The following is a 10,424-nucleotide window of genomic DNA, read 5'->3' as shown; positions in this document are numbered from 1 at the left end:
CAAATTGATGTTCAAACTTGATTTCTAAATTAGTTGTGGGGCACATATCGAGGCAGCAACGAATAGTATCTCTATCTAATATTTGGTTCACCTAGGGTATGCCTATGTTGTCATCTTGGGTTTGAAACAAATAGTAAAGCAATCATCATCTATTTTTTTATTAAATTAAAGCAATCATCAGCCTGCTATCATTATTTTTGGATCCATCCACTCGTTGTTACCTTTACTCTAGATTTCTGCATGCCCTCCTTACATAATCTCACTATATTTTTGTGTATGCATGTCAGATATTGTAGACAGTCATGCTGAACATGTAGAGAAAAAGAGAAGAGTTTTGCGCGGCAATACAATGTCATGCAGACATCGGTCCATGGTGGGTTCAATGGCAAACCCTCCCCCCTCTCCAGATTGTAATCTAGAGGAAGATATCTATTCTGAGGCGGATTCAGACGTAGCTGACAACTCCTATTTACCCCCCAAGGTGTTTGCTCTAAGTTGGCATGATGATGTTAGTCATATCATGCATATGTTGCCTTGCAGTGCCTACTTTCGACATCATATATGTCATCTGCTTAGTTTAGACATGTTCTGTAATGCCACCTATTTTTTTTCAATATCATATATGGGAATAATGCAGTCTCATGTCTTTTAGCCAGCCATAATATAGGTGAAATGTGCAATGCCATCCTGTTTAACCAGGCATCATATATTTGAATGATATCTAGCCCATCCTTTTCTTCATTAAATTTCCATTTGTTGACAATGTTTGTACATTAAACTACTCTTCCTGTGAATCAGCCATTTGAGTGGGTGATGGAAAAATCTGGAGTGAAAACAAGGCCTTCAGAGCAGACAGTGCTACCTGTCGAAGCAGATCTCTTGCTGGCTCCCGATAGCTCCTCAGAGATGGATTCAGAGACAGATGACCAGTCCTATTCTCCCACCGAAGTGCATGCTCTAACTTGGCACGGTTCTACTTCTCATATCATGCATATAGTGTCTTGCATTGCATAGTTTAGACATCATATACACAATATTCAACACCATGTTCTTAGTTCAGACATCATATATGTGAATGCTCTCCGCTTAGCATATAAATCACATATGTGAATTAAATCATGCGATCCTGGTTACTTAGATAACATGTATGTGAATTATGTCATGCGATCATGTTTAGTTAGTCATCATATCTTTGAATTATGTTATGCTATGCTCTCCAGTTTAGATAGACATCATATATGTGAAATTATGTCATGCTATCCGTTTTAGTTAAACAATATACATGTCAACTATTTAATGCCCTCTTTTTCCACACTATCTACTGCATCTGTCTCTCATACAATGTCTGTACATTCAACTATGTTTCCTGTTTATCAACCATTTGAATTGGCGCGGGTGATGGCAGTATCTAGCGGAGTAAAAACACGGTCTTCAAATAAAACAGTGCTACCTCTTGGTGGAGATAGCACCGCGGTTGGACATGCACGAGAACCAACCCTACCACACATAACCCAGACTCTCGCAGATTTTACCCCTACTGCGATGGACAGAGAACCAGCTTCACCCAATCTAACCCCAACCCCAGCAGATAGTAACCCAGTTCCTGTTGACACAGCATAATCTCCACCACAGACCTCCCAAACAAGAGCAGTTAGTAAGGCAGCTCCAGTGCCCAAAGTGCCAGTACTACCACGGCGAACCCCAACTCCACCAGTTAGTACACCTATTCCTGTGGAGGAAGCACAACCAGCCATTCATAGTTTAGCATCCATCGCATTTGATGTTCTTAAATCCTATGTGCGTATCTTCCCATCATGGAAATATTATACTGAAGATGAAGGAAAATGCCAGTTCCAGGTGTTTGTCCAGGAGTTATGCGTAAGTGATGTTATTCATGGCAATTACTTTGGTTTGTCGCATACATTCTACCTGCATGATGGTTATAACACAGCAAATTTTCCCATTTTTCTCTATAGAGAAGGACCGATTTCGAAACTCAGGATGAGGTAACCTGTGCTAATACCTCTGCTATCTTCAAGAATGCTTGGTGGCAGTATCGGAATTACCTGAAGAAAACGTACTTCACTGGCAAAGAAACTCATCAAATTCCCTTACGTTCTCCTGAGACACATTTACTGGACGATGACTGGGAACGCCTTGTTCTTTACTGGTCCCGAACCAAGAATGTGGTAAGGTCTATGAGCTCATTTTATTTTAAGTACTATATGCTTGTGTCTTACTGTACTCTGTTCATATAGAACAAGTGCTTAAACCCGAAGAACAACTGTTCTCATTTTAGATTCCATTGCTATCGTGCATACTGCTTTGCTCTTGTATCACTGTATTTACTCATACAAACTTATTTTTAAATTGAAAGATCCAATGGAAACTCCAATGACACAACAGGTATGTTTACACATGTTTCTTTAACAGGTTTGCTCTTATAAATAGCTCTGTTGATTTCAATTTCAATTGTGTATACAGTTGACTTCTCATATAATGCACATTACTAGCATCATAACAGGGCCAATAGTGTTGTTGTACATGTAGACTCGTGGTACCCATCTGAAATCTTGTTGTGCCGTGTAGTTTCCCACGCTTTGTATTCTTTCAGTGCTGCTTTCTCTTGAACTGATATGATTTGAACCGTGTCTCTATTTTGATTTGGCAAGACAATGCAGTGACCATAGTACATAGATATATGTTTGTTTGATGCTTTTATAATGTACTACTTGGCAATAGAAGACTTGGTAGTTTGATCTTGTCCACCTTACTAATGAACTGTTTCACCGAAATGAGTTTCATATACTAGTACATGATAAACCTGTTATGTGTCTGCTTGTTTCTTCTTTTAGAATGCTGACAGAATATTGGGGAAGAGTGCCTTATTAAGCAATGATAAAGGAAGTAATGCAGATAAGGTTCTGGTCGTGAGACATCCTTGTTGGTTGATAATCCCCAAGTGCAAGGAATCATCGTAGCAATTTCCAAAGATGGAAGTGATAAGTATGGAGTGTCGAACCCACAAGGAGCTAAAGGTAAGATCAATATTCCCTCAAGCCCTATCTGCCACTGATACGACTCTACGTACACCGAACGTTTGCTTCCAACTAGCAACGAGAAATAAAACTACGTTGTGGGTATGAAGTGGATAATTTTTCATGGTATCGGAAAGCTAAAATATAAAAGTAGGTGCTATAAAGTTAGAATATATTACTAAATATTATAAATAGCGAGTGTGGAATAATGATGGATCGGTGTGCGGAATTGTCCTAGGCAATTGTTAACAAGACCGATAGTCGTCATTGCAATTTCATATGAGGGATAGGCATAAGCTAACATACTTTCTCTACTTGGATCATATGCACTTATGATTGGAACTCTAGCAAGCATCCGCAACTACTAAAGATCATTAAGGTAAAACCCAACCATAGCATTAAAGCATCAAGTCCTCTTTATTGCCATACGCAACAACCCCCTTACTCGGGTTTGTGTTTCAGTCACTCACCAACCCACTATAAGCGAACCATGAACGTATTGAAAACCCTACGGCGGGAATCCCTCACGCTTGCGCGACACGGAGGGCACAATAGGACAGCACCAAAATAAAACATACAACTCGTACCAATCTAGATCATCAATCAACCCAAAGACAAAGGATATCTACTCAAAACATCATAAGATGGCAACACATCATTGGATCATAATATGTGGCATAAAGCACCATGTTCAAGTAGGGATTACAACGGGGTGCGGGAGAGTGGACCGCGTAAAAGAGATGAGGATGGTGGTGATGATGGTGATGTTGATGAAGACGATCACCGCGGCGATGATTCCCCTCTCGATGGCACTCCGGTGCCACCAAGAGAGAGGAGGAGAGGTTCTCCCCCTTGTGCTTCCTCCTCCACGGCCTCCCCCCTCTGGTCCTTGGCCTTCATGGTGATGATGGCCCCTCTGAGATCCTCCTCCATGCCCTCCGGTGATGATGGCCCCCTTCGGCAGGGTGCCGGAGAGGGCCTAGATTGATTTCTCGTGGCTACAGAGGCTTGCGGCGGCGGAACTTTTGATCCGAGTTTCTTTCTAGAAGTTTGGGTATATATGAGAGGTGTTGGCGTTGATTTCATGTTAGGGGGGTTTCTGGGCTGTCCACGAGGCAGGGGGCGCGCCCCCACCCTTGTGGGCAGCCCGGGACTCTTCTGGCCTACTTCCGGTACTCCGTGGGCTTCTTCTGGTCCAAAAATGATCTCCGTCAAGTTGCACGTCAATTGGACTCCGTTTAGTTTTCCTTTTCTGCGATACTCGAAAACAAGGAGAAAATAGAAACTGGCACTGGGCTCTAGGTTAATAGGTTAGTCCCAAAAATCATATAAAAGTGTATAATAAAGCCCATTAAACATCCAAGATAGATAATATAACAGCATGAATACTTCATAAATTATAGATACGTTGGAGACGTCTCAGCATCCCCAAGCTTAATTCCTGCTCGTCCTCGAGTAGGTAAATGATAAAAGAAATAATTTATGAAGTGTGAATGCTAGCAAGTGCCTAAGTTTGATCAATGATAATTCCAATCACTTTTTCTAGCATCAATATATGTCATAACAGTAGCTCATCTCATAAGACTTTGCATGATAAAGTAACAAGCTATTCACATGTTAAAGTATAGATCACAAACTTTCTTGAAAACTAATAAACCGTGTTATTAGTCATCAAACAATTACAATTCATCCTATTTTCAGGAAGAGTCTGTGTCAGAGATTTGATTTAGCAAACTCCACATACTCAACTATCATTTAGTCTTTCACAATTTCTAACACTCACGCGATATTTATGGGTTCAAAGTTTTAATCAGACACAGAGAAAGATAGGGGCTTATAGATTCGCCTCCCAACCTTTTACCTCAAGGATAATTTCAACAATAATAGTTCATGATGCCTTACATCCAATTGGATATATATATCAGAATCTTTCCAACACACTGTGCTTGCCAAAGGATAAAATGTAAAAAGGAAAGGTGAAAATCACCATGACTCTTGCATAAGGTTAAGAGATAAAAGTAAAAGATAGGCCCTTCGCAGAGGGAAGCAGAGGTTGCCATGCGCTTTCATGGTTGGATGCACAAAATCTTAATGCGAAAGAACGTCACTTTATATTGCCACTTGTGATATGAACCTTTATTATGCAGTCCGCCGCTTTTATTTCTTCCACATCAGAAGATCGTATAAAGCTTATTTCCTCCACACTAGTCAATCATACATATTTAGAGGGCAATTTTTATTGCTTGCACCGATGACAACTTACTTGAAGGATCTTACTCAATCCATAGGTAGGTATGGTGGACTCTCATGGCAAAACTTGGTTTAAGGATATTTGGAAGCACAAGTAGTATCTCTACTTGGTGCAAAGAATTTGGCTAGCATGAGGGGGAAAGGCAAGCTCAACGTGTTGGGCGATCCATGACAATATACTTTATTTCAGATATAAGAAAACATAACCCATTACGTTGTCTTCCTTGTCCAACATCAACCTTTTAGCATGTCATATTTTAATGAGTGCTCACAATTACAAAAGATGTCCAAGATAGTATATTTATATGTGAAATCCCTCTCCCTTCAATATTCTTTCATGAATTGTTCAAGTGATCAATTCTACGTTTGCTAACTTTCAACAAGTTTACTACCTATACTTATTATGTGTGAAGTCATTACTCCCCATATTATAAGCATATGAAACATATATAGATTCAGATTTATGACATTCAATTTATTCAACCATTTACTCATAGGATATACGTGAAGCACATGAGTAAATGACAAACTACTCCAAAAGATATGAGTGAAGAACACTGAGTAGTTAACTAGCCATGGGAGGATTCTTTTTCATTCAATATTTCAGATCCAATGATTTTATTCAAATAGCAAGTAAAATTGAAAATACGCTCCAAGCAAAACACATATCATGTGACGAATAAAAATATAGCTCTGAGTAAGGTATACCGATAGTTTTGAAGACGAAAGAGGGGATGCCTTCCGGGGCATCCCCAAGCTTAGGTACTTGAGTCTTCCTTGCATATTACATTGGGGTGCCTTGGGCATCCCCAAGCTTAGGGTCTTTCCACTCCTTATTCTCCTTATATCGATATCTCACCCAAAGCTTGAAAACTTCAATCACACAAAACTTAAGAAAACTTCGTGAGATAGGTTAGTGTGATAAAGAGTAAACCATCCACTTTGGTACTGTCTAAGACAAGGTTCATAATTGTTCTCACACAATGCCTACTGTACCATATCATTTCTACAATTTATATTGAGAAATATAAGTCATAGAAACTAGAAAACAAGCAAACTATGCAATGAAAACAGAATCTGTCAGAAACAGAACAGTCTGTAATGATCTGAACATAAACCATACTTCTGCTACTCCAAAAATTATGATATAAATTGGTGGACATGAGGAATTTGTCTATTAATCTTCTTCAAAAAGAATAAACTCAAAAGCACTCTTCTGTAAAAAATGACAGCTAATCTCGTGAGCGCAAAGTTTCTGTTTTTTACAGCAAGATCACATTAACTTTCACCCAAGTCTTCCCAAAGGTCTTACTTGGCTCTTTATTGAAACAAAAGCTGTAAAACATGATTACTACAGTAGCTTAATCATGTAAACACACAAAAAAAGTAAGGATAAATATTGGGTTGTCTCCCAACAAGCGCTTTTCTTTAATGCCTTTTAGCTAGGCATGATGATTTCAATGATGCTCACATAAAAGATGCCTTTTAGCTGTAAAACATGATTACAAAGAGAGCATCTTGAAGAATATGACTGTAACATTTAAATCTAAACCACTTCCTATGCCTAGGTATTTTGTGAGCACACAACTTATGGGAGCAAGAATCAACTAGCATAGGAAGGCAGAACAAATAAAACTTCAAAACTTTAAGCACATAGAGAGGAAACTTGATATTATTGCAACTCCTACAAGCATGTATTCCTCCCGCACAATAATTTTCAGTAGCATCATGAATAGCAAATTTTTTCTCATAATCAATTGGAACCTCTTCCGAAATAGTGGAATCATTACTAGCTAAAGTTGACACTCTTCCAAATCCACTTTCATAAATATCACATTAAGATTCAACACCCTCCAAAATAGTGGGATCACTAATTCCTAAAGTTGACACTCTTCCAAACCCACTTTAAATGATAGTATTATTCATACTACAAAATATATAAGTGAAGTTCATGGAGAATTCTACAATTAATATAGACTAACCAATATCCAAGCTCAAAATGTATAAGTGAAACACATGAAGCATTCTATAAAACCATATTCAAAAGATTTAAGTAAAGCACAAAGAGCAATTCTATAAGATCATACTTAAGAGATTTAAGTGAAGCACATGAAGTATTCTATAAATCAATGAAGGGATATCTCATGCTAGCATGGTTATTAAAGGAAAAACAAAAACACAAAAGACACAAATCATGTGAACAAAGCAAAAACCGAGGTATACCGATATTTGTTGAAGAAGAAAGATGGGATGCCAACCGGGGCATCCCCAAGCTTAGATGCTTGAGTATCCTTTGAAATATTTGCTTGGGGTGCCTTGGGAATCCCCAAGCTTGAAGTCTTGCCTCTCTTTATTCTTCTCATATTGATAGCTCCTCGTCCTTCGGACACTTTATCCACACAAAACTTTAACAAAAACTTGTGAGATCCGTTAGTGTAATAAAGAAAATCACTACCTTTAGGTACTGTAATGAACTCATTATTTATTTATATTGGTGTTAAACCTACTGTATTCCAACTTCTCTATGGTTCATACCCCCCGATACTAGCCATATATTCATCAAAATAAGCAAACAACACACGCAAAACAGAATCTGTCAAAAACAGGACAGTCTGTAGTAATCTGGAAGTTTAGTAAACTTCTGTAACTCTAAAATTATGAAATAAATATGAAAATTTGAAAAATTTGTACAGAAGTAATGTGCAAAAAGTTTCAGACCCATTTTACTTTCCAGTAAAAAATATAAATTCACGCACTACAGCCAAAGTTTCTGTTTTTGTTCTGCACATAGTAAACCAGCAATCTAATCATCCTAAAACCAAAGCTTAGCACATTATTTTTATAATACAATGAATATATACAAGGGGATAATTATTTACAGAGAAACTTCCATGAAAAATTCTACATTGTTTCCGTGAGCATGAACACAAGTGCTCAAGGTCGACCCTCACTTCTTCAATGCATAACTTTCCAATCACTTCTCTTTTTGAAAAACTTTTTAGGCATGAAAGGCAAGTAATTTTTTTTGTATTTTCATTCTTTTAATTTTTTTGTATGTTTCACCCACAACTTAACAGAAACAAAAAGGAAAAAATAAAATCTACTTAGTGAAGAAAGCAAACAAGCACACACGAGAATATCAACCCCACGCTATTGCTCCCCGGCAACGGCGCCAGAAAAGAGCTTGATAATCCCCAAGTGCAAGGAATCATCGTAGAAATTTCCAAAGATGGAAGTGATAAGTATGGAGTGTCAAACCCACAAGGAGCTAAAGGTAAGATCAATATTCTCTCAAGCCCTATCTGCCACTGATACGACTCTACGTACACCGAACGTTTGCTTCCAACTAGCAACGAGAAATAAAACTACGTTGTGGGTATGAAGTGGATAATTTTGCATGGTATCGGAAAGCTAAAATATAAAAGTAGGTGCTGTTATCATAAATTTAGAATATATTACTAAATATTATAAATAGCGAGTGTGGAATAATGATGGATCGGTGTGCGGAATTGTCCTAGGCAATTGTTAACAAGACCGATAGTCGTCATTGCAATTTCATATGAGGGAGAGGCATAAGCTAACATACTTTCTCTACTTGGATCATATGCACTTATGATTGGAACTCTAGAAAGCATCCGCAACTACTAAAGATCATTAAGGTAAAACCCAACCATAGCATTAAAGCATCAACTCCTCTTTATTCGCATACGCAACAACTCCCTTACTCGGGTTTGTGTTTCAGTCACTCACCAACCCACTCTAAGCGAATCATGAACGTATTGCAAACCCTACAGCGGGAATCCCTCACGCTTGCGCGACACGGAGGGCACAATAGGACAGCACCAAAATAAAACAAACAACTCGTACCAATCTAGATCATCAATCAACCCAAAGACAAAGGATATCTACTCAAAACATCATAAGATGGCAACACATCATTGGATCATAATATGTGGCATAAAGCACCATGTTCAAGTAGGGAATACAGTGGGGTGCGGGAGAGTGGACCGCGTAAAAGAGATGAGGATGGTGATGTTGATGAAGACGATCACCGCGGCGATGATTCCCCTCTCGATGGCACTCCGGTGCCACCAAGAGAGAGGAGGAGAGGTTCTCCCCATTGTGCTTCCTCCTCCATGGCCTCCCCCCTCTGGTCCTTGGCCTTCGTGGTGATGATGGCCCCTCCGGGATCCTCCTCCATGCCCTACGGTGATGATGGCCCTCTCCGGCAGGTTGCCGGAGAGGGCCTAGATTGATTTCTTGTGGCTACAGAGGCTTGCGGCGGCGGAACTTCTGATCTGGGTTTCTTTCTGGAAGTTTGGGTATATATGAGAGGTGTTGGCGTTGATTTCACGTCAGGGGAGTTTCCGGGCTGTCCACGAGGCAGGGGGACGCGCCCCAGGGGGGTGGGCGCGCCCCCACCCTCGTGGGCAGCCCGGGACTCTTCTGGCCTACTTCCGGTACTCCGTGGGCTTCTTCTCGTCCAAAAATGATCTCCGTCAGGTTGCACGTCAATTGGACTCCCTTTGGTTTTCCTTTTCTGCGATACCCTAAAACAAGGAGAAAACAGAAACTGGCACTGGGCTCTAGGTTAATAGGTTAGTCCCAAAAATCATATAAAAGTGTATAATAATGCCCATTAAACATCCAAGATAGATAATATAACTGCATGAATACTTCATAAATTATAGATACGTTGGAGACGTATCATTGGTCTCCAACAAAGCTGATAAAACAACTAAGGAAAACTATCTTGAAGATAGTGAGGCAACCCCAAAGTCCTGTCTTGGTTTACTGTTCGAGTTACTGGCCACTACCGCTTGCACAAGCTATTCAAACTCACTGTCTGAATCAGTTCGGTTTCTTGAGTCTCAACTACAAGCTGGAAGACATCGATCAGCTGTGCTGCGACAAGAAGCGTAAGGACTGCGGAAGTCCCTGGAGCATTCAGATGCATACTTTCTGGTGCAACATCAAGCGTTGGAGGATTTAAGCGCCAAACATGACAAAGCTAATAAGCTTGCTAAGCTTATTGCCAGCATGGTGGATACCCAGGATAATGTTTCTTGAGCTCCTCTGAAGTTGTTTCAGTTATGGACTTGTTTTGTTGCCGCGTTTATTTGCGCTGGTGGCCAA

Source organism: Triticum aestivum, chromosome 7D, assembly GCF_018294505.1.
Source record: "Triticum aestivum cultivar Chinese Spring chromosome 7D, IWGSC CS RefSeq v2.1, whole genome shotgun sequence".
Taxonomy (NCBI): Eukaryota; Viridiplantae; Streptophyta; class Magnoliopsida; order Poales; family Poaceae; genus Triticum; species Triticum aestivum.
This window is presented reverse-complemented; position numbering follows the sequence as displayed.